Raw genomic sequence first — 25,054 nt, 5'->3', positions numbered from 1 at the left:
TTTGGATTTGACATCAAAAACAAAGGCAGCAAAAGCAAAAATAAACAAATGGAACTACATCAACTTAAAAACCTTCTGCATAGTAAAGGAAACAATAACAAAATGAAAATGCAACCTACTGAATGGAAGAATATATTTGCAAATGATATATATGATAAGGGGTCAAAATCCAAAATATATAAAGAATTCTATAATTCAATACAAAAACAAATATGATTTTAAAAATGGGCAAAGGATCTGACTAGACATTTTCCCAAAGAAGACACACAATGGCCAATAGGTACATGAAAAGGTTTTCAGCATCACTAATCATCAGGAAATTGCAATCAATTCCACAATGAGATGTCAACTCACACCAGTTAGAATGGCCACCATCCAAAAGACAAGAAATAACAAGTGTTGGCGAGGATGTGGAGAAAAGGGAACCGTCCTGCTCTGTTGGTGGAAATGTAAATTTTTCACTAGGGAAAACAGTTTGGAGGTCCCTCAAAAAATTGAAAATAGGACTACCATATGATTCAGCAATTCCATTTCTGGATATTTGTCGAAAGGAAATGAAAATACGAACTCAAAAAGATGTGCATCCCTGTGTTCATTGCCCCATTAGTTACAATAGCCAAGACATGGAAGCAACCTAAATGTCCACTGATGGATGAATGGATAAAGAAACAATGGAATATTATCCAGCCATAAAAAGAAGGAAATTTTGCCATTTGTGACAACATGGATGGATCCTGAGGGCATTATACTAAGTGAAATAAGTCACAGAAAGATAAATACTGAATTATCTCACTTACATGTGGATTCTAAACAAAACAAAACAAAATTTAAAAACTCAAATACAGAGAACAGATTGATAGTTGCCAGAGGTGAGAAGATGTGGAGTGGGCAAAATGGGTGAAAGGGGTCAAAAGGTACAAACTTCCAGTTATAAATAAGTCATGGGGATGTAGTGTAAACACAATGTTGACTATAGTTAATAATGCTGCATTGCATATTTGAAAGTTGCTAAGAGAGTAGATACTAAAAGTTCACATCACAAAGAAAAAAATTTTGTAGCTGTGTGGTGATGGATGTTAACTAGATTTGTTGTAGTGATCATTTTGCCATATATACAAATATTAAACATTATGTGGTACAACTGGAACTATTTAATGTTTTTTTCTCCATTGTTTTCTTTACTTACTTCTCAAAACAGTATTATTTTTGTCTTATTAATCTTACATGTTTAACCGATTAAACTTTTAAAGAAACAATTCTGCTTTTTAAGATCCAAAAATACTTACACATGAATATTTTTCCACGACTACATTTTAAATATCCATTTATACTCTAAGAGCCATATCTTGATTTTTGCTATCACATATGAATGGAGCCTTTATATTTTTTCTTTATCTAGCATTGTATTGAATTTTTAAAAATTTGAGATTGCCTATCTTGAAAGCAATAAGGGAAAAGATAAAAGAACGCTGACTATCTCTTGATTGCTTAGAAAGTATTTTCATAGTCAATGATGGTTCAATAGGTAAACTAAGTCCTAGAAACCTGAATTCTTTTATGGTAAATACTATTAAGCAAGAATGCAGTACACTGTTGGCCAAAGTGTGGATTTCTTTAAATGAACTCAATTAAAAATGTTTAAAGCTGTTTCTTTTTCCCATTGTTATTTAGGCAGTATATTTTATTGACAATAGAAGTGAATTTTTTAGAAATTCACTTTTAAAGAAAATTCTGCTTTAAAAAAAATTGAACAACAGCAAGTGAATATACTGCTATACTCAAAACCATCTATGCTTAAGGTGGGGATCTTTGCCAACAGAGAGGTGTTGCTCTAAGTCAGAATGGTATTACGAAGAACTGCAATCCCCTTGTTCTTTCCTTCTTGAAGATGTTGAAGCTTCCTTCTGTAGATACTCTGTGGCGAAACAGTAGAATTTGGATATGATTTTGATTCAGTTTGAACTCTTGCTAGTTTGGCATCAAACTCTAGCTGTAGTTTGATTATTTATTTCATTTCGCTTTTCCTTTTCTTGACTTCTTAACTTTGCATTTAACTTGGAAATTTCCACCTCTTTTTTCTCTATCAGTTCTTTATGCTTTTCTTCATTTAATACAACTTTTTCCTGCATATCCTGATAACATTTCCTTATTTCTTTCTTATATCCCTCCTCTTTAATTTTCATTTCACTCATAAGTTTGGCAATATTATTCTTATATTCCTGTTCATGAGATTTTAACTTTTCTTTCATAAGATTAGCATTTCTTTTTAACTGCTCATTTTCACCTTTCAAATTATGTTGATATTCAGTGGTCAGTTGTAGCCCTTTTATCATACTATGAAGAGTAGCACATTCTTCTTTAATAAAGATCTCCTTTGTTTGCATTACTTTTAATAAAGTTAGTTTTTCCAAATGCATATCCAATACACTGTTCTTTCCCCTGGTTTCTATCATTTTCTTTTCTATATGTGAGAAGTCATTTATGAGTTTGTCAAGATTCACGCTGCTCACTTTTTTCATACATCCTTCTGCTGCTTTGATTCATGTCTAAACTGCTGTCACTGCCGGTTCTCCACAGTCTCCCTCACAGCCTCTCGGAGTGCCGGTAGGTTGGCCCCACAGAGCCGTCCCAGTCCCTGGAACTATTTAATGTTATACGTCAATGACATTTCAATAAAAAAGTAATCAAAAGAAGAAGAATATTTTGTGACACATGAAAACTTTATGAAGTTCGAATTGTAGCATTCATAAGATTTTATCAGAATACAGCCACCTTCTGTTTACATACTGTCTATGGCTGCTTTCATGCTACCAGGGCAGAGCTGAGTAGCTGCAATAGAGACCACAAAGCCCAAAATACTTACCATGGGGCCCTTCACAGAAGTTTACCAGCCTCTGTTTAAGCTACAGACAGTTTGAGGTTGGCTGTTACCTCAGCAAAAATGACTAAACGAGTCAAGATGAGTTTAAGGAGAGAGAGGGGAGTAGCCTCAGAGAAGGGAGTGGACAGGCACCACAAAACTATTCTAGATGATTCTCGTTTGCTGTCACTGTAGACAGGCAGCCTTCTGAGCTTTCACCTTTCAATGCGTCGGCAGAAGCAGCATTGGAATGAGGTGGTCTCTCGGCCTGTCGTTCCTTAGCCGTGGCGAGGTTGCCGAGGGAATGCCCCCACGGTATAGTCAGCCCAACCCCATCTTTAATCACCTAGCAGGACTTGGCACAGCCTTGATAAGGTTTGGGTTTTTGCTCTTTGCACTGAAGCCTGAACCTGTAGAAAATATTTTTGTTTCTCTGGGCCCCACTCGATGTTGGCAGTCTTTGGGTTACTTGGAAGATGGATCAGCGCCGCACCCACATGTGCTCTATGTTGCTTCCAAACTTCATATTCCAACAAGTGTTTTCAATGGCAGTGCTGCAAAGCACAGCAACTCGCTTTTTACTTAAAGGAAATATCTTCACATGCCTTAGGCCATTGGAACCTAGAAAGTTCACCAAGATGGCCTGTATGTATTTTACCAGTGCATCTAGGTACTTGTTCCTCTCTTCCTCAGTTTCTACTGCTACAGTGTCATCACTGAAGTGTCATCTCTCCATCGCGTGGGACCTCATTGCCCAGTGTAACTAGCTGTAGAGAAGACTTGATGTGGAGCTAGTCACACCAGCCAGGGATGACAATGCCTGTGGTTGGGTTCCCAGATCCAGAATTAGGATAGGTCGTTTCACCCAAGGGAGCTGCAAAGAGTCAAAGATGATTCTGAACCAAATCCTTGCAGAACCCTCAAGGTGAAGCCAGAGAAATCAAGTTCAAATGGTGGGCATGGGATAAACACGTGGTGTTGGAAGAGACTAGGAGCAAGGTAAGGCATGAGCCCTCACATGTGAATAATATCTCGGTTGTGTATAGAACTTTTGGATCAGGGTCTTACTTCTCCAAGGTCTGTAATATTCCATTGTCTTCTAGATTCTAGTTTCATTAATTAGTTGTCTAATGCCAGTTCCATACCCTTTCCTTGGTTAGAAGACTATTCTCTCCATCTGGAAGCTTGTAAAGTTTTCTTTTGATCCTTAGGGTTCATAAATTTAACCAGAATTGGTCTAGATGTGTGTCCATCTTCATTGGTCTCTTCCCACTCTCTTCCTCACTCACTTGACTGCAGCCACCTTACTGTCCCTCAGTCTGACAAGTGAGTCTCTGCCTCAACGCCCTTTACTCTCTCTTTTTATTAATTGTGGTAAAATATACATAACCTAAAATTTACCATTTTGACCATTTTTAAGTGTACAATTCAGTGGCATTAGGATATTCACAATGTTGTACAACCATCGCTACTATCCATCTGGTATGAAACTTTTTCATCATCCCAAACAGAAATCTGTACCCATTAAATAATAACTCCCTATTTCCCCTCCTCCCAGTCCCTAGCTACCTCTAATCTATGAATAATCCCCTCCTAGGTAACTCATCAGGGCCCTTTACTACTATGCCCTCTGACTGACTTCTTCATATTCAGGTCTTGGTTCCATTGCCACCACCTCAGAGAAGCCTTCCTTGACTACCTCACCAAAGCAGCACTCCACCACCCAGTAAGTCTCTAATCCTTATACTCTAACTTTACCACCATCTGATAATTATGTTACATATGTTTTATTGTTGTCTATCTTCCCCAATTAAAATATATGTTTCACACCTTGTTTGTCTGATTAGTGTTGTATCCTCAGCATAGAGGGAACATCTTAGAAAGTATTTGTTCAATGAATGAGTAATGGTGGAATATAAGATGTGTGTTTTTTCTCCAGAGGGCATAGAGTGAACAGTTGGCAAGCTGGGATCTGTCTCAGGAGGTATGTGGCAGTGTTCTTTCTGTTTGCTGGGGGCCAGCAGGAACAGTTGAGCTCAGCCCGGCACAGCTCAGCAGCTTCCTCCATGCTGCCTCCGTGTGGGCAATAGCAAGCCTCTCCCAGCACTGCATGCAGCAGACAGACATCACTGTCTGCCCTGGGTGCCTCCTGAGAGAAAATTCTGTTTTCAAGCCTTGCATCCTTTGACCTCACTCTGAACTGTACTCATTCTGCAAGTACTGCTGGTCCATGCTATCTTCCCAAGAACTCAGGGTGTTAGGTGTACTCAAGATCTCCCCCAGACTCCAATAGTTGGTAAATTATTTAGTGTTGCAGCTGTCCCAGCAGGGAGTTGGAGAAGCTAGAAGGGAACATTCTGATACGTTTGCTTATGTAGAAGAGAAAGAGTTGGAGTCAGAGCCAGAAAATTTGTGTAACACACAGCCTGTCTTATCTCTGCCATAGGTGGTGATGAGCAGCCATTACTGATGTTCCAGTTATAGTTGAAGCAACTATGAATTACAGCTGCTTTGTTACACCCTCAAATCAGAGGACAACTGTTTCAGCAAAAACTTGGCGCAGGTATGGAACTGTTATGAATATGAGCATTGTCTGTTATGGGTATCTTGGTGCAAAAAAGATTGGAAAATCTCTGGCCTAGAGCCCTCGATCCAAACTACTTAGAGTGCTCCTGAGACCTTTCACGTTCACCGTCCTCCCCTGACCTCCTCTCCCACAGCCTCATGGAGCTACCTCGCTTTTAGTCCCCAAAATGTAATGTGCTTCCTCTGCACACGCTTTCTTCCTTCCACCTGGGTTACACGACTCTCCACCTTCATTTTCCCGGAAAACTGATTTTCCTCCAAGATTCAGTTCAGACATCACCTGTCCTGTGAAGCCTTGTAACATGCCAAGAGGTATGAGCTTCCTCCTCTTTGCTTCCATGTGGCCCTAAACAAACATCTCCATTACTGTTCACATGAAATGTTTTCATAACTTTTCCTTTGTCCATGTCTTTCAGCTACTGAGGGCAGACGTTTTATTTTATGATGATTATCTTCATGTATGTGCCTTGTATCATGTACACTGCTGATATCAATCAGTGTCTGGTCAGGAGACAGAAGTCACACCACAAATATAAGCACAGAAACTTTAGTATAAAGAATTATTAGCTAGTAAAAGATTTATATATATAAAGAGATTTACTATAAGGAATTGGTTCGTGTGATTATGGAGGCTGGCAAATCCGAATCTGTGGTGTGGGTTGGAAGGCTCCAGAGTCAGGATAGCCAGGTTCCAGTTGCAGTGGTAAATGCCCTGTCACTCATGCGGGTCTTTTTGTTCTTGTCAAGCCTTCAACTGATTTGATAAGGCCCACCCACATCATAGAGTGTAATTTCCTTTACCCAAAGGTTTGCAGATTTAAATGTTAATCTCATCCAAAACACCTCTAAGTTGACACGAAAATTAACTATCACAGCTGGTTATCTACTAGAGGGGTAAAAGAGAACACCAAAGATAACAGGAATAGCTAATGGCAAAGAAAACAGGAGCAGCTGTTACCTCTAGGTGGAAGGAGAGGAGTCAAGGAAGGAACAGATTTACAAGACGCCCCATCTTTCCCCATCCCCTGCCAAGACTGAGATTCAGATGACTCTGGAGAGGGTGTGTGAAGTTCAGCGAGGGGCCCCTGGCCTGGCCAGGAGGGTCAGAGGCCACATACTCAGATGCCAGTAAAACGTAACTGTGGGATGAGCACCACTCCCCTGGCAGCTGCTACGTGGGATCAGGAAGAAGGGTACACTGGAGTCAGGTCAAGAAGCCCCCACTTCTGCTATTGCAGCGGCCCCCACAGTGCTCTCTACTGACAAAGCCTAGCATTGCCCCAGCTGACGAAGAAGATATGGTCACAGGGTTCAGCTCATTTCACAAAGCAGAGCAACAAAGGCTAGATTTAGAGCTAAATGACAATAAATCAATAAATTGCTATATTTGAGGAATAAATGAACGTCTTAATCACCAAAAATGGTAACTAATTAGGAAGATCATGTGGTGTTTGAAATATTCAAAAGAGAAAAACTTTAAGATTTAATAAAGAAGTGTGCAGGGCTCATCATTGGAAGAAAAGGGAGAAATCAGCTGTAAGACAAGCTCCTGGTGACCAGGAGACAAAAGGCTAATTGAGATCTAAGAGGACAAAATGGGCCAGATTGCTGGGAAGTTTTACTAGCTCTTTAACAAATGTTATTATCTTACCCTCATCACAGAATTAGAAATCTACACTTTGCATGCTTATTATTCCAGGGACCGTAAATTCATTCCCATGCTACTATTCAAAACCTATCATCACAATGAATTATTTTTTGATTTTGAACTTATTTTCATGAAAACATTTACAAAGGGAATAAAAATGAAATCTCAGTTTCATTTAATATATTACTTTATCTAAAATAATATCTTACTTTTTTTTTACTAAATGAGTATTATTAATTTATTTGAAGGATAGTTGACATACAATATTATATTAGTTTCAGGTATACAACATAATGATTTAACATTATATACATTACAAAATGCTCACCACAGCAAGTGTGGTTACCATCTGTCACCATATAAGTTATTACAAAATTATTGACTATATTCACTGTACTGTACTTTTTATCACTGTGACTTATTTATTTTATAATTGGAAGTTTGTCCCTCTTAATCTCCTTCACCTGTCCTGCCCATCTCCAGTTTCCTCCCCTCTGGCTGCCAGCAGTTTGTTCTCTGTATTTGTAAGTCTATTTCTGGTGTTTTGTTTATTCATTTGTGTTTTATATTTCACATGTAAGTGAAATCATATGATATTTGTCTTCTCTGGCTTCCAATTCGTCAGGATTTCATTCTTTTTTACGACTAAGTAATATTCCATTGTATGTATGTACCACATCTTCTTTATCCATTTATCTATCAGTGGGCTCTTAGGTTGCTTCCATGTATCAGCTATTGTAAATAATGCTGCAATAAACATAGGGGTGCATATCTTTTCAAATTAGTGTTTTCAGTTTTCTTGAGTGAATATCCAAAAGTGGAATTGCTGGATCACATCATAGTTCTATTTTTAATTTTTTGAGGAACCTCCTGCTTTCCATAGCAGCTGCACTAATTTACATTCCCACCAACAGTATAGGAGGGTTCCCTTTTCTGCACATCTTCACTGAACTTATTATTTCTTGTCTTTTTGATACTAGCTGCTCTGACTAGTGTGAGGTGATATCTCACTTGTGGTTTTGATTTGCATTTGCCTGTTGGTTATGTATAGCAGCTTTTCATTTGTCTGTTGACCATCTGTGTGTCTTCTTTGGAAAAAAGTCTACTCAGGTCCCCTGCCCATTTTTTAATTGAATTATATTATTATTGCTATTGAGCTGGATGAATTCTTTATGCATTTTGGATACCAACTCCTTATCAGATACATCATTTGCAAATATCTTCTCCCATTCAGTAAGTTGCCTTTTCATTTAGTTGATGAAGCTTTGCAGAAGCTTTTTTAGTTTGATGTAGTCCCACTTTTAATATTTGCTTTTGTTTCCCTTGTGTGGGGAGACATATCCAGAAAAAATTGCTAAGGCCAATGTCTAAGACTTTACTGATATGTTTTCTTTTAGGAGATTTATGGCTTCAGGTCTTACATTTAGGTCTTTAATCCACTGTGAGTTAATTTTTGTATATGGTGTAAGGAAGTAGTCCAGTTTAATTCTTCTGCATGTAGCTAGCTGTCCAGTCTTTCCAACCCCATTTATTGAAGAGACTGTCTTTTCCTCCATTGTATATTCTTGCCTCCTTTGTTGTAAAGTAATTGCTCATATAAGCATGGGTTTATTCTGGGCTTTCTATTCTGTTCCATTGATCTATGTCTCTGTTTTGTGCCAGTAGCATCTTGTTTTATTATAGTTTGTAGCATAGTTTGAAATCAGGGGGCATGGTACCTCCAGCTTTGTTCTTCTTTCTCAAGACTACTTTGGCTAAATAATATCTTGCTTAAATTTACTGGATAATATAAGGCTACCATTTCCATAATTCATTCTATTTATCTTCTTACTATATTAGGTACACAATGATACACAAAGTCTGTCACATTTCAATTTTATTGATTCTGCTTAATTACACAAACAATACTTGAATACAGTCTTGTAAAAGATTTAAGCAATGCATATGTTAAATACATGTTAATACATGTTAAAAATATGTCAATACGTGGTTAAAAGTGAAAGTCCTCATTTACCAAAATCAATTGTGCTGGACCCAGATTATGCACTTCCCCAGATTTGCTCAGTGATCTTTTTCTTTCACTGTTACTGAAGACTCTCCAATGATTGCCTCGTAGTAAGAACATTCATCTAGGCCACAGGAGGGAGGCTTGCCAAGCTCCTAAGGCAGAAGCAATATTGTCCACCAGTTTATCCAGGAGGGCCTATTGTGGGGACTACTTTTGATCCCCCAAGTTGCTCACAGGTACAACCCATTCTTGCCTCCAGCCTCAGTACCACCTCTGGAACTTAGCCATTGCTGTGGAGACGCAATATTCTGTGGGACCCACTGGGCACCCATGCCTGCAGACTGGCTGGCCAGGCTGGCTCCAGAAATGGGGAGTTGATGCCTTTGGGGTACACTTTGTCTAGTGAGATGCAGGAACCAGCAGATAAATTCTTCTCCCTTCCTCCCCACCATGGACAGTTAGGAGATGCAGTAGGTTCTTACAGCCTCTCTGTTGACATCCCATGAGACCAAACAGACAGGTGCTTGTAATAAAGCTGGACCAGCTCAGTAATGCATCTATATTTTTATTGTCTTCCTTCCCCTTTCCCCTTCACTGCTGTTTCCCTGGAATTGCACTATCTGCAGAAGTGTTAGCACATAAGCTTTTGCCCCAGGCTCTGCATTCTAAGAAACCAGGCTAATTCACCAATCACACGGATTCTGCTTTCTTCCCCAGAGTTACCATGTTAACAGTTTAATATGTATCCTCTATTAATTTACTCACAGATGTAAGTCTTTTGTTTCATTTAGTTGTTTTATGTCCATGATATTATACTATGTCTTTTCCCTGAGGCCAGTTTTTAATGAGATGTTTTGGATATCTCTCCATATTAATACATAGAAAGTTGATCTCATTCTTTTCCTTCCATTATTATATTATAAAAATATTCAATCATATAACAAAGTTGAAAGAACTTCACAGTGAACACCCATGTATTCACCACCTACTCCTACCATTAACATTTTACTAGACTTGCTTTATCTCATATCTATCCATCTATCTATTACTCTATTCATTCAACCAGTCATTTTCCTTTTTGATGCATCCCAAAGTAAACTGCAGACATCAATACTCTTCCCCCTAAAAAAGTCATCAAAATATCATTATTAGAGTTTAATGGTGTACATTCTTTTCATTCAAGGTAAAATTTACATATGATGAAATGCACAAATCTTAAGTCTACTTTTGCTTACATTTTAGAAAGTCATACTTGTGTGATCAAATGCCTGTAAAGACATAGAACTTTATCATTTCCTAAGCAAGTTCCCTCAGGCCTCCTTCCACATCAATTCCTGTCCCAAATCCCCCATAGGCAACCAATTGTTCTAAGTTTATTTCATAAAAGTTTAGCAAGTGGAATTATAAAACATGTGCTTTTGTGTAAGGGTTATTTCACTCATCATAATGTTTTCTATATTCACCCATGTTATTAGATAGAATTGATTTCTTTGTATTGTTGAATATATTCCATTGTATGACTACAAGAGTTGACTTATCTATTCTCCTACTGATGGGCCCCTAATCTGTTCCCAGGTTTTGGCTATTATGAATAGACCTACAATGCACATTCTTGTAGAAGTCTTTTTATGCACGTAACTTTTCATTTCTCTTGAGTAAATACCTAAGAGTAGAATTGCTGGTTCATAAAGTAGGAGTATGTTTAGAAACTGTCACACTTTTCTGAAGGGGCTGTACCATTTGACATTTCTAAAAACAATGTACATGAGTGCCAATTCCTCTCTTTGTCAACCTTAAGTGGTCAGTTTTATTCATGTTAAACATTTTGGTGGGTGTGTAGTAGTATCTCTTCGTGGTGATCTCATTGTCTTTAAGAGCTAAACTGTATTCCATAGTGAGTATATATATATATATATATGTATATACACCTTATCCTTATTGACTATTCCTCTAACAATGGACATTGAAGTGGTTTCCAATTTCTCCTAGTACAAACAATGATGCATGAACAGGTATCTGCTCATATGTCCAATTTGTAATGTGCAGACTTGGCTGGGCTAAACTACATTTCCCAGAATTTCCTTTCTTGTATATTTCCTGGGAGGGTAGTTGGAAAGCAGCAGTCATTTTGTAGTTCCTACATATTGTTGGAGATCTACAATTTACCTCCTCGGAGGAGAAGTAGCAGCTGGGCCCTCAACTTCTCTACCTTCTCCTGGATCCTTCTTCAGCTTCCCTGATTCCTGGGCTAGGTGCTTGTGTTTTGCTGTGTGACAAAGAGCCTTAGCTTCTGCAAGACATCTAATCAGCAAGATTGGAGGCACTGAAAACTGACGTGGGTTCCAGTCCATCCCTGTGGAGTGCTATCTCTTGCTTGCGGGTTCAACCTATTTCTAATCTCCCCACTTAACGTCCATATTCCCTTCCCCTTTGCTTGCCCACATTTCTATAAGAGATTCCCTAGAAGAAGAATTGCTAGGTCAAGAGCATGTATATTTAAAATGTTGACATACTGACAAATTGCCCTTCAAAAAAGACTACCAATTTGCACTCTCACAAATGGTGTATCAGGGAGCTCATTTTCCTGCAGCTTCATCAAAACTGGGTATTATGAATAATTTTGATTACCAATTTGATTGGTTAAAAAAATAATAACTATGAGTAGTGATTCTATAGCATCTTACTATGCTGATGGACAGTGTAATGGGTTTTGTGGGGGGGACTTGGTGATGTGGGGAGTCTAGTAAACATAATGTTCCTCATGTAATTGTAGATTAATGATACCAAAAAAAAATAATAACTATGGTTTTGATTTGCATCCTGCTTACCAGTGAGGCTGAATACCTTTTCATGTGATATTAGGTGTTACATGTCTTTTGTAAATTCCTGTCCATAGCTTTTGTCCTTTTTCTCTGTTGAAATATTTTGGCTTTTTCTTAAGTTCTTCATGTATTTTCTATATTAATCCTTTCTTTGTTATGTGTTTGCCAAATCTATGACTCCAATTTCCCTTATCTTTTTTTTAATTCCAATAAAATTTTATTTATAAAAACAGGCACTGGCTTGGATTTGGCCCCTGGGTCATTATTTGCTAACCATTAATGTAGGGTTTTTATTTTTACAAATCGTGTGGAATAGGGAACTAACATGTAGGGAATTAACATATACTAACATATAGATTTAGCAATTCACTCCAGTTCCAGTCATTTAACAGTTCTTTTCCCCACTGATCTGATATACAACCTCATCATTTGCCAGAGTTCACATGTGTTTGTGTCTAGATTCTCTGTTATAATGCATTAATAAATTCATTCCTTTACTAACATCATGCTTTCTCAATTAATATACTTCATAGAAATTCTGCTCTCTTATTTTTTTTATTTTGGTATCATCAATATACAATCACATGATCAACACTGTGGTTACTAGATTCCCCCCATTATCAAGTACCCACCACATACCTCATTACAGTCACTGTCCATCAGCATAGTAAGATGCTATAGAGTCACTACTTGTCTTCTCTGTGCTATACTGCCTTACCCATGCCCCCCCTACATTATGTGTGCTAATCGTAATGCCCCTTATTCCCCTTCTCCCTCCCATCCCACCACTTCCCCCAGTCCCTTTCTCTTTGGTACCTGTTAGTCCATTCTTAGGTTCTGTGAGTCTGCTGCTGTTTTGTTCCTTCAGCTTTTGCTTTGTTCTTATGCTCCACAGATGAGTGAAATCATCTGGTACTTGTCTTTCTCCTCCTGGCTTATTTCACTGAGCATAATACCCTCTAGCTCCATCCATGTTGTTGCAAATGGTAGGATTTGTTTTCTTTTTATGGCTGAATAATATTCCATTGTGTATCTGTACCACATCTTCTTTATCCATTCATCTACTGATGGGCACTTTTGTTGCTTCCAATTCTTGGCTATTGTAAATAGTGCTGCGATAAACACAGGGGTGCATATGTCTTTTTCAAACTGGGCTGCTACATTCTTAGGGTAAATTCCTAGGAGTTGAATTCCTGGGTCAATGGTATTTCTATTTTTAGTTTTTTGAGGAACCTCCATACTACTTTCCACAATGGTTGAATTAATTTACATTCCCACCAGCAGTGTAGGAGGGTCAATTTCCCTTATCTTTTAACTTCATTTATAATATATTTCATTCTATAAAACATTTTATTTTGATGTAGTAAAACCTGTCCATCCTTTTTTTTTTATGGTCTCTGGGCTTTTGTTCCTTCTTAAGAAAGATTCTCTCATATCAAGATTATAAAATATTATCCTTTATTTTCCTTTAATACTTTGCTAACTCTGTCTTTATATGTTTAGAATGCTAATCCATCTAAATTTTATTTTGATGTATATAAGATCTAGTTTTTTTTCCGATATAGCTATCCAATTGTCCCAATGATGTTTATGGAATAAGTCATCCTTTCCTTATAGGTTTAAAAAGCCACTTTTATCAGATATTAAATTTACATGTATTCAAGAGATTTTTTTCCTAGATGTGAATTGTTCTATTCATTTGTTATTCATTGATGTGCTAATACTGCTTTTAGTTACTGTAGCTTTGTATTACATTTTACAATGTTAATTTTAAGTGGAATAATCTTTTTAATGCTTAATAATATACATTTCCTTTTCTGGCTATTTTGGTACTCATTTTTACAATAAAATTAAAACGTGTAATTTTGGCAAAGTAACCTTGTACAAAAGCACCAAGAAAATATTTACTATTATCATTACCTCCTATGCAGTTACTCAGCTTTGGTTTATAGCTACAATTATGTGGGATTTTAATACTAATCTACAGTGAATCCATTTAAGACTAAAGTCTCTTGTCATAGGTTTGTTTTCTAAGAAGGAGATGCTGAGATAGAGTTGGGAGTATAACAGGATTAATGGGGAGTAACACCCACGAGGGAAGGGAGAGGAAGTGGGACCAAGAAGAGATCAGTCAGTGACAAAGCCTCTGCCACTCCACTGGGAATCTCTGGAGCAAACAAACATTGCTGGACAGAAGAGTCCCATGTTGGGCTGGGCTTTTGGAAAGCTGAAGCAACCAAAGGCACTAACAGTTGGAAACTGGCAGCAAATTCTTGCATGGAGATCTCAGTGGCTTAATTCTCCATGTCTCTACATCACCCTTCTTGCCTTCAGGGTGATGAGCGTGGGAAGGTCGTTTAGTCATTCAACAAACATTTATTAAGCACCTCTTATATACCAAGCACTGAGCTAGATGCTAGTGCTACAAAGATAACTGGAATATTTTAAATGAGCAACTGTTCCCTGCTGAGGTAGCTCACCATCCCACAGGAGAAAAGCCAGCACTACTTGTGGGGAGATTGTTTTATTATCTTTTTTTTTTGTATCATTAATGTACAATTACATGAGCAACATTATGGTTACTAGACTCCCCCTATTATCAAGTCTCCACCACATACCCCATTACAGTCACTATTTTGGGGGAGATTTTTAAATTCATGATCTTTTTCTCAACCATAATATAAGATGAAATATGTTAAATGCAAAAGATTCAAAAGCTCTAGAAATCTACTGCACGATCTGGTAAATAGTTGGCATTGAATTTAGTATTGTTGATTATGAGCATTCAGAGGGAGGAAGAATCATTTTTTTCTGGGGAGTAGATTTGTTTGCCACCTACCAATCAGCCAACAATAAAATTTTTAAAAATCAGTTGCAATCTAATCACAATATAAGTTGGTCACGGGGATGGTAGTACAGCATGGAGAATATAATAAGTGATTTTTAATATCTTACTATGTTGATAGATGGTAACGGCCCTAGAGGGGGTGAGGATTTAATGAGTAACTGCTGAACCACTGTGTTGTATATTTGAAGCCAACATAAGAATATAAATCAATGATACTTTAATTTTAAAAAAATCATTCAGCTGATGTAGGATTCAAACTTTTGAATGAAATGAAGTCATGAGGTTTTATTTGAATAAAGTAAAATTTTACTTTTTATTTTAAATTTATTTATATACAAAATTTCTATAACTGTCCCATCCTCCTGCCTCCTTCTAGTCCTCCCACCCATAATTTTCTTCTTCCCCCAGATTATAATAAAAACTCTCACTCCCTAACTCAGGATGTCAATCTGATTATTTTACTACAATGCTTCACACCAACTTAAGAATGATGTTTAAATTTCTGCAAGTTTGTTTGCATTTTAAAAGAGGAGGTGTTTATACACAAAGCACTCTGCACTGGTGGAGAATTGGTGGAGAGGTGGGATAGCACCTGCCAGCAGCGATACTATCACCACCACCATCTCCTCCCTTCAGAAATGTCTTTTCTTCTTAGGAGTTGGAAATAAATGATGTGCAGTTAGCCTTAGCTAATCTCTTCCTGCTCCTTCCCACTTCTGAAAGCAAAATTCAGAAGAATATTAGAAGGACTAGATCTGGGGCTCCTGGGGCTTGAGACAGCTGACTTCGTGCATTGTTTGATGGCTGAGGCCTCAAGAGGATTGGCAGATGAGGCTGCTGACCCAAGAACATAGCCCTCAGGATTGCTACTGTGGGAGAATTGTTTCTTTATAGTGGTGCAGGCAGTGGTTTCCATGGGTGGAACCTATTGGGGGGTGTTCACCAAGGGACGAATCTGCTGGGGATGTACCTGCACTATAATATTAGTGTAAAGGAAAAGAGACAATGGATGTGTAACATCTGTAGTCTCCCCCAGTGACCTCCACTTAAGTTCCCTGCCAAATAAAACTCAGCCAACATCTGACGAGTTGGCACAGGAGGCCTGCCCTGCGTTGACTTCTACAGTGACCTCTTACAGGGAAAAGGAAAGGTACTACCTCAGAGGTTGTACAGGAAACGTCGTTCCTTACAGCACTGTGCTTTGGCACTTGGCAAACTGTATTAAAGGACCTCTTTAATTTGTCATTCCCACCAAGCCACATGGGGGCAGGGCTGTATCTCATTCACCCAGGTTTCCATCTCCAGCACCTAGAGATACTCAATAAACATTAGAAGAAAGAACAGTTGAGGGCCCAATATGCAACGAATAAGGCATAAGGTGTGGTTCCTGTCCTCATGGAGCAAGGATTTGGGGGAAAGGTCCACTGGGACTGGGTCTTAAAGAAGGAAGTTTCACCAGGGTGGACATGCCTATTTTCAGGCATTAGCTAAAACATTTCAGGCATCTGCTAAACTTACCACCCACAATTACTATTGTGGGTGTGTGGAGTGAGGAAGAGATAAGAGGGCAGAAGAGAATAGGAGCAAATGCAACATGAAAGGGAATGGCATTTTCAGGGAGTGTTCCAGAAGATGCAAGAGGGTGAGGTCACCTTTGACGATGATGCCAGTTTGGATGCATTAGTAAGAATATGACTCCCCTGAGTTAACATTTTTATAACTTTTCATTATGATTGTTTTAAGATTTTTTTAAAGTGTGATATTTTAAGTAACATATTCCATTTGGTGGAAATATTCTATTTATTTAATGATAGCTGTTCAAGGCTGGAAACACTTACCTTGACTCTCAGATCATGACGCACTGTCCCCTATAGTAGTCTCTAGGCACATGTAACTATCGAGCACTTGAAATGTGGCTGGTCCAGATTAAGGTGTCCTGTAAATATAAGATACATGCCAAATTCCTGAGACTTAGTATGAAGAATGTAAAATAGCTCAATAATTTCTTATGTTGATTACATGTTGAGTGATAATATTTTGAATATTTTAGTGAAATAAAAATATTAATGTAATTTTAATATTAAAGTTAATCTTTTTTATTTTTAAATAAGGCCACTAGAAATTTTAATTTAAATTAACATACAGTAAAATTCACTTTTTCATGTACAGTTCTGAGTTTTCACAAAGGCATAGTCATGTAACTAGTTCTACAATCAAGATACAGATCTATTCTCTTACCCACCCCCAAAAACCTCTTATGCAGAAACTTTGTAGTTAACCTGCCCTCCCCCTTGCCACCCCATACCTTGGCAACCACTGATCTGTTCTCTGTTGTCCCTATAGCTTTGCTTTTTCCAAAATGACATAAATGGAATCTTAGGGTTTGAGTCTGTTGTTTTTTTAATTGTGATAATAGATGTATACATAAAACTTGCCATTTTAACCATTAGGAGGTAGTCTTTTGAGTCTGGTTTCTCTCACTTAACATAATGCATTTGCGATTCATCCATGTTGTTGCATATAACTGTTCCTTCTTTTTAAATTGCTGAGTAATATTCCATTGTGTGAATGTACCACCCATTTATCTATTCATAAGATGAAGAAAACATTTGGATTCTGTCCAATTTGGGGCATCTGATAAAAAAAACTGCTCTAAGTTTTCATTTCTCTGGGGCAAATATACAGGAGGATTTGGGGTCATAGGCTAGGTATACATTTAGCTTTATAAAAAAAACCTACCAACTGTTTTTAGAGTAGCTGTACCATTTTGGATTCCCACCAGCAACATGAGGGTTCCAGTGGTCTATGTCCTGGCCAGTGCTTGGTAGTCTCAGGTTTAACTTTGTGTTTGTTTTTAGCCCTTCTAATAGGTATGTGGTGGTTTTACTTTGCGTTGTGGTTTGAATTTGCATTTCCTAATGACTAGTGCTATTGAGCATCTTTTCACACACTTATTTGCCTTCCAAATATCTTCTTCGGTGAAGTTCACATCTTTTACTCATTTAAAAAAACTGAGTTTATTGCCACTTTCAAAAACAACAGACATGAACAATAAAAATAATAAACTCATGACTGTCCTTTGGTCAGAGATCTAAATGGAAGGTGTCTCGGCATATATCCTTGCTCAGACCACACGGCTGGGGCTAGGGGTGGTGGATGGGGACAGAGGTAGGAGAGGCCTCTTCAGCTCCTTCCCATTTTCCCACATTTGTTATGAAGCCATCTTAAAAATTCAACAAAGCTGCTGGAAAGCTAAGAGGAAAGCTAGCTTAAATTAGATAGATTACTAATTTGGTAGCAACAAAATTATTTTGGCCCCAAATAACTTTTTTTTTTGGTATCATTAATCTACAATTACATGAGCAACATTATGTTTACTAGACTTCCCCCATCATCAAGTTCCAAATAACTTTTTAAAAGAACATTTAAGAAGCTATTATTTTAGCCATGAAAGATTGATGAAAGACATCTTTAACGACTAGTGAAGACATCCTTTCCACTGGTTGGAAATAATAAATTTAGCAGATTCCCGAAAATAGACGTATCTAAAGCCCATCCTTCTTTTTCTTCTTCTGCCTCCTATTCCCTTCCCTTCCTGAACTCTTTGGAAGAAATTCCTTTATTAAGCACCTAAAATATGCTAAATATTATCGCTGTCACTCCCCTAAGATTTCAAAGCACAGATTTAGCACCCAATTTAATAATGTGATTAAGATATAGTTTGCCAGAGGTTGGCTTTTTTTTTTCTTTTCTTTTGTAAAGGGGCAAATAATCTGTGCTTTGCAGGGCAATATGGTCTCTTTTACAGCTGTTCAGCTCTGCTGTTGTAGCGAAAACCAGTCACAGACAATATATAAATGAATATGCATGACTGTGTTTCAGTGGAACTTAATTTATGGACACATATTCGAATTTCATATGATTTTCACATGTCACAAAAAATTCTTTTTTTAATTTTGTTTCAGCCATTTAAAATTTTAGAAACAATTTTAGTTCACGGACAAAAACAGGCAGTGGGCCCGGTTTGGCCTGTGGGCTGTAATTTGCCTATACCTGCAAAATTGAGTGAAAGAAACAGGGTACAGAATGGTATTTACAGTATGATTTCCTATAACTCAAAAAAAAAGGGAGACCTACACATAAAGAAAAGACTGAAAGTAAATCTATGAAATATATTTGTAGTTTTATGCTGAGATTATTGGTTGATTTTCCTCCCTATACTTTTTGGTAGTATCATATTTTATTGATGGGAATATTTTACTTTAATGATGGAAATAAAACTTTTTGAAAGAATAAATGTGGCAGTGTTCATCTTAACAACACATATACCAAAAATGATGAGGGAAAAAATGAGAATGAATCCTGTGGTGTGATTGGACTTGGAGTTAGTTATCTGTAGAGCAATCTGTATATTATCTATACTACACATCAGTCTATCACCCTATTTCTCTATCTTACTACGGAAATGTCCACTGACAGGGCATGAAAGCAGCCACATTTTAAAAGCAATGAGCACACCTAGCATCTATCTAGATCTTGGATTCTAAATAAGGGCTCTCCACCTACGAGAAGCAAGGCTCCTTGGAGAAGAAGTATATGATTCCAGGGCTGGAGCAAAGATAAAGTACAAGATGGGCCTGGAACATCTTGTGCAAGAAAGCAAGTGTTCAAGGATAGGGACATGCGAAATGGACACAAAAGCTGGCTTGAAGGGTCCTTCACTGGCTAAATCTGGGACAATTGGAGCATTAAAATAAATGATAGCAAAAGAGTCTAGCCCAATAAATACAACAGGAAACCAGGAGTCCTTACATTAAAATTAAATGAGTAAAAAATTTTAAAGGTTTGATGAGAAATGGGCGATTTCTGTCGTTTCAAAGGACATCCCTATTTAATGCTTTTTAGTTACAAAGGAAAGCGTGTCACTGCAGTGGAGAAGGTTGGCAGACATCTCAATCACGGACCAAGTGCACATCATCAGTAACGAGGCAAACTGAGGAGCTCAAACTGCGCCACTTGATAGGACGCGTTGAGAAAACAGCATCACGCCTGCGATCGTCCTGCCTGGAACGCATAACCCAAATCTACCGAACATTACACACGCAAGACCAAACACGGAGGGTCTACAAAGAAGCCGGCCCGCCCGCCCTCCCCCAGGCGCGCAGCCCGGGCCCCGCGGGCCGCCGACCCTCCGGGAGTCCGCGGCGCCCGACGCCTCCACACGCGCCGGGCACCGTCCCCGCGCCGCCTTCCCGCCGCCGCCAGGAGGCTCCGCGCGCCTTCCCGCCTTTCCCCGCGCCGCGGCCGGCCCGGCGACCAGGCGGGCGCGAGGAGGGGCGGCCGCGGGGTCCGGGAGCCGGTGCGCCCCGGCGCCGCCCGCCTCTCCCAGCGGGCCTCCCGGGCCGCCGCCCCGAGGCCGCGTCCTCCGCCGGCCGCCCGCCCGCCCGCGCCTCCTCCTTTGTGACCGTCTCCAGCCCCTCGGAGCCGGCGCGCCGCAGCCGCTGCGCCCGGGGCTGCAAATGGCGCCCGCCCGCCTCTGCGCCTCCCGCCGCTCTGCCGGCCCGGGGACGTCTGGGGGCGCCGCGCCCGGGCCGCATCCCGCCGCTGCTGCCGCCCGCGCGGTCCGAGCCCGCGGCGCCTCCGCCCGCAGCGAGGCTCGCGGCCAGTCCCGGGAGCCCCGACGCCCCGCCCCTCTTCGCACGACTAGGTGCGGGAATCCCAGAAACACTATAAGGGCTATTTAATTGTAAAATATCTATAACATAAAATCTGTCATTTTTAAATACAATTAAGTATATATATTAACAGTGCTGTACAACCATTACCACTATCTAGCTCCAGAACCTTTTCATCACCTCAGAGGGAAACCAGAACCCTTAGCAGGTCCTTCCCTCCCCACTGCCCGCCTTCCGGCCATCACCACTTTTCATTTTGTCTCTATAGATTTATCTATACTGAATATTTTGTACAATATGATGTCCTTTGTGACTGACTTCTCTCTCCTTGCATGTTTCAAGATTCATTCATTTTAATGGCTGAATAATATTCCACTGTACGCATTTACCACATTTTGTTTATACATTCAATAGTTGATGGACATCTGGATGTTTCCACCCTTGGGTTATTGTGAATAGAGCTGCTATGAACTTTGGCATTTGTGTTCAAGTTTTTGTTGGAACACCTGTTTTCAAATTCAATTGAATATAGACTTCTGCTCCTCTACTAATGGAAAATACCACAGCCACCTGCAGTTTTCCCCTCATTGAGCCTGGGAACTCCTGGAGGTGTAGCATGCATACTCCTGAAAATGTTCCTGTGTGCTGATTTTCTTGATATAGGAGACATGTAGATACTCAATATTCTTGCCCTCTTCAGGGCCCCTTTTCAGGGGATCTGTCCCACCCCATATCACTACCCAAGCCCAGCTTCTGAATAACATACCCCCAACCTCTCCATCTCCAGCCCCACCTCCTGGCCAGAGCCCTCTGCTGCCTGACCCAGGGTGCCATGTGACCCCCCCCCCAAAAAAAAAAGTTTTGCTAGGCGGAAACTGAGGTGTTTTCCTGTGGAGGCTTTTAATTGAAGGGATGGGACAGTGGTCAGGTCGTGGCTGGGTGTTGGAAGTTGGGGGTACTATGGCCAGGATCCTCACTGAACTTAAATCACCTGATGATGTAACTGGATTGTTCCTAGGCTACCACTTCCACACCTTTAGGTAATAAGCTATTATTGCACTATATAGAGAGCTCAGCCCAGTGTTCTGGGCAGAGGCAGAGACACTAGTATTTGACCTACTGCTGGGAGAACAAGCCAGGTAATAAGCCCTTTCACCCAAGAACGTTCTACTGTCATTTCTTTGGTCACACTGAACCCATAGTGAACTTGCCCAAGGCTGAAACCCATTGGCAAGACAATTGGCAATAGTCCGCAGGGTTCATTGTTGACCAAGGAAAAAGACAGTTTGTCTTTATGGGAGGGGTGCTACAGCAGGCTGCCCCTATGAATGGGGAGACAGTGGATTGTTCCCCAATGGGTATACGGTCTGAGGTGGCTTGCCTCTTAGAGGGCTGGGCCCTGCCCCAGGACTGGAGGCAAGTGGAGGTGATACCTGAGGCAGTAAGGATAGCCCTTGGTATAGTAAGTAGGTCTTTTGAGGAGCAGAGTGCCTGTGAGACAGCGAGGACTGTGGGTTGGCTGCTTCTCACAGTATTAAAAAAGTCTACAGATGAGAGAAACATGCTCCCGAAAAAAGACACAAGAAATGGCCGCACGAGAACACGAGCTGCAAACTTCTGTGGATTCACTGAAGGATGAAATAGCATTGATATGAGAGGAGGCAGCACAAGAACATCGGCAGCAAGGTGCCGTTGAAGAGGTAAAAGATTCCTTACAGAACAAAACAGCAGTGCCATCAGGTGCTCTGAAGGAGGAAAAGGCCGTAAAGGAAAAAAACGCACTCCTGAGCGAAGCACAGGAGGTGGCAGCACAAGAACGCCAGCGGCGACGCATTGAGGTGACAGCAGTTCTGAGGGGCATGCTAGGCACCCGCCCATAGCTTTGCCTGTGCCTCCGTGGGTGACTAATACCAAACAATACAAACTGCCTGAAGGGCATAAAGAAATTAGAGAAACCCTCCAGGAACTGGAAAAGGTGGGTATTATAAAGCCCACCCATAGTCCTTTCAATTCCCCAATGTGACCAGTAAAAAAGCCAAATGGCTCCTCTCCATTGCAGACCTGATGGATACCCTCGGCCACAAACTGGGAACATACCACTATGTGGTAGATTGTGCTAATGCCTTCTTTTCCACTGACATTGAGCAGGAAAGTCAGGAACAGTTTGCCTTTATGTGGGAGGGACAGCAATGGACTTTCACCATCCTTCCACAGGGATACCTCCCCAGCCCCACCATCTGTCGTGGACTTGTAGCCCAGGACTTGGCTACATGGGAGAAACCACCAATGGTATGGCTGTACCATTATATTGATGATGTCATGCTCACATCTGATTCTCTTTCAGATCTAAAAGGTGCAGCACCTAGATTGCTGCAACATCTACAGGAGAAAGGATGGGCTGTGAACAGTACCAAGGTTCAGGGACTTGGTTTATCAGTCAAATTCTTGGCAGGAGGCATCTGGTTGGGTGAGACAAAAGTTATACTAGAAGCAATCATAGATAAAAGTCCAGACCTTTCCTACCCCTACAACTGTAGCATTGTTAACAGGAGTTTTTGGGTCTTCTAGGCTACTAGAGAGTGTTTATCCTGCACTTGGCACAAATTCTGAAGCCCTTATACTGGTTGGTACAAAAGGGTACCAGGTGGGACTGGGATGAGACATGTGCATCTGCCTTTACTACAGTAAAATGGGCATCAAGGCCAGGAAGGGCTTGAGTATGTTAGATCCATCAAGGCCCTGTAAGCTGGACAGTCATCACTGAATATGGCTATGGCTGCGATCTCTGGCAGAGGCTTGAACGAACTTGCCAACCTATTGGATTCTGGTCACAACTCTGGAAAAGGACAGAGGTATGATACATTTTGATAGAAAAACAAGTGGCTGCTGTGTATCACACCTTGCTGGCTACAGAACCCATAACTGGAATGACCCTGATAAAGGTAATAACCACCTATCCCATATAAGGGTGGGTTCAAGATTGGACCCAAAAGCCAAGGAGTGGTATGGCACAAACGCCTACCCTGGCCAAGTGGGGTACTTACCTACAGCAGCACAGTGCCCTCTCTAGTAGCCCCTTGAGTGAAGAACTCCAACACTCATTGGGGCTGGTGACATATACTAGTGAAAAGCAGGAAGAATTTACTTTAGAACCATTAGTAGCAGAGAGTCCTTATCAGGAGGGAAGAGCCCTTATACTGGAAGATGCATGGTACACAGATGGTTCCAGCCATGGGGTAACCCCCAAAATGGAGGGCTATAGCTTTTCATCCTAAGACTGAGGCAATATGGATGGAAAATGGTGAGGGGAAGAGCAGCCAATGAGCAGAGTTGTGGGCCGTGTGGCTTGTGATCAGCCAGGAGCCCTCCCCTATAGTCTGCACTGACAGCTGGGCTGTCTACTGGGACTTGATCCTGTGGCTACCAACCTGGTACCATGCCAACTGGCTGGTTGGTCACCAACCCTTTTGGGGGGAAAGATTGTGGCAAGACTTATGGGCCTGTAGTCAGACTAAAATAATTACAGTATACCATATGACAGGTCATTTGCCACCTGTATCCCCAGGAAATGATGAAGCAGATAAATTGGCCCAGATACATTGGTTAGAAGGAAAACCTGCCTCTTATATAACCCAATGATTACATCAGCATTTGTTGCATGCAGGGCAAAAGACAATGTGGGCTGTAGCCCACTGGTGGGGCTTGCCTTTGAAGAAGTTAGTAGAGCCCGCAGGAGTGTGTCGTATGATCTAAAATTAACTTACACTGAGTTCCACAGCAAGATACGACAATAGCTAAGGGGCTGATACCCCTTGTAAGGTGGCAGACAGACTATATTGGGCCTCTACCTGTGTCAGAGGATATTGGTATGCCATGACTTGTGTGGACACAGCTACTGGACTTCCGGTTGCTTTTCCTACACGTTGTGCAGACCACCAGACTACCAAAAGAGGCCTGGAGCATCTCTCTGCTGCCTATGGCTGACCACAGGTAATTGAGAGTGATCAGGGGACACATTTTACTGGACATGCACTGCAAGAATGGGTGTGACAGTTGGGAATCAAATGGAAGTTTCATGTCCCATACAACCCTACCACAGCAGGCATGATAGAGAGGCACAATGGCTTAAAATCCAGACTGAAGACTTGGTGAGGAGGGGAGCCTGGTAAACATAGTGTTCTTCATGTAATTATAGATTAATGATAGCAAAAAAAAAATTCAGACTAAAGTCAGATACCAGTAGTCTGCCAGGATGGTCAGTCTGCTTATGGACTGCGCTACGATGTTTGAAAGAGAAACTCTGAAAGGGAGCCCTGAGCCCCATAGACATGTTAACACATATGGCTGCCTCCCCTATAAAACTTCAAGTACAAACCAAGGAAGAATCATTGAAGCCGAGATTTGGCCACCAGAATAATATCTTGCTGTCAGCACCAACCGCACTAAACCTTGGAGACTCCATTGAGTGGATATGGCCTTGGACATTTCAACACATGGACCAACGACAGCTGGTTCTTTTGGTACCTTGGGGACAAGGCCTGGAAGCTGGCCTCCTGTGTATTCCTGGAATAACAGCAGAGTGCCTCCCAAAGGTCACAGTAGTGTAT

General features: G+C 40.5%; 1 pseudogene; it reads right to left on the bottom strand.

The window, feature by feature from the left end:
- Positions 1-1,778: 1,778 nt before the first annotated feature.
- LOC140848587 (coiled-coil domain-containing protein 152 pseudogene) lies at positions 1,779-3,526 on the bottom strand (annotated as a pseudogene).
- Positions 3,527-25,054: the final 21,528 nt, after the last annotated feature.

The sequence above is a fragment of the Manis javanica genome, chromosome 4 (assembly GCF_040802235.1).
Source record: "Manis javanica isolate MJ-LG chromosome 4, MJ_LKY, whole genome shotgun sequence".
NCBI classification, from domain to species: Eukaryota; Metazoa; Chordata; class Mammalia; order Pholidota; family Manidae; genus Manis; species Manis javanica.
The sequence above is the reverse complement of the archived record's forward strand: the minus strand, read 5'-3'. Positions and strand labels throughout refer to the sequence as shown.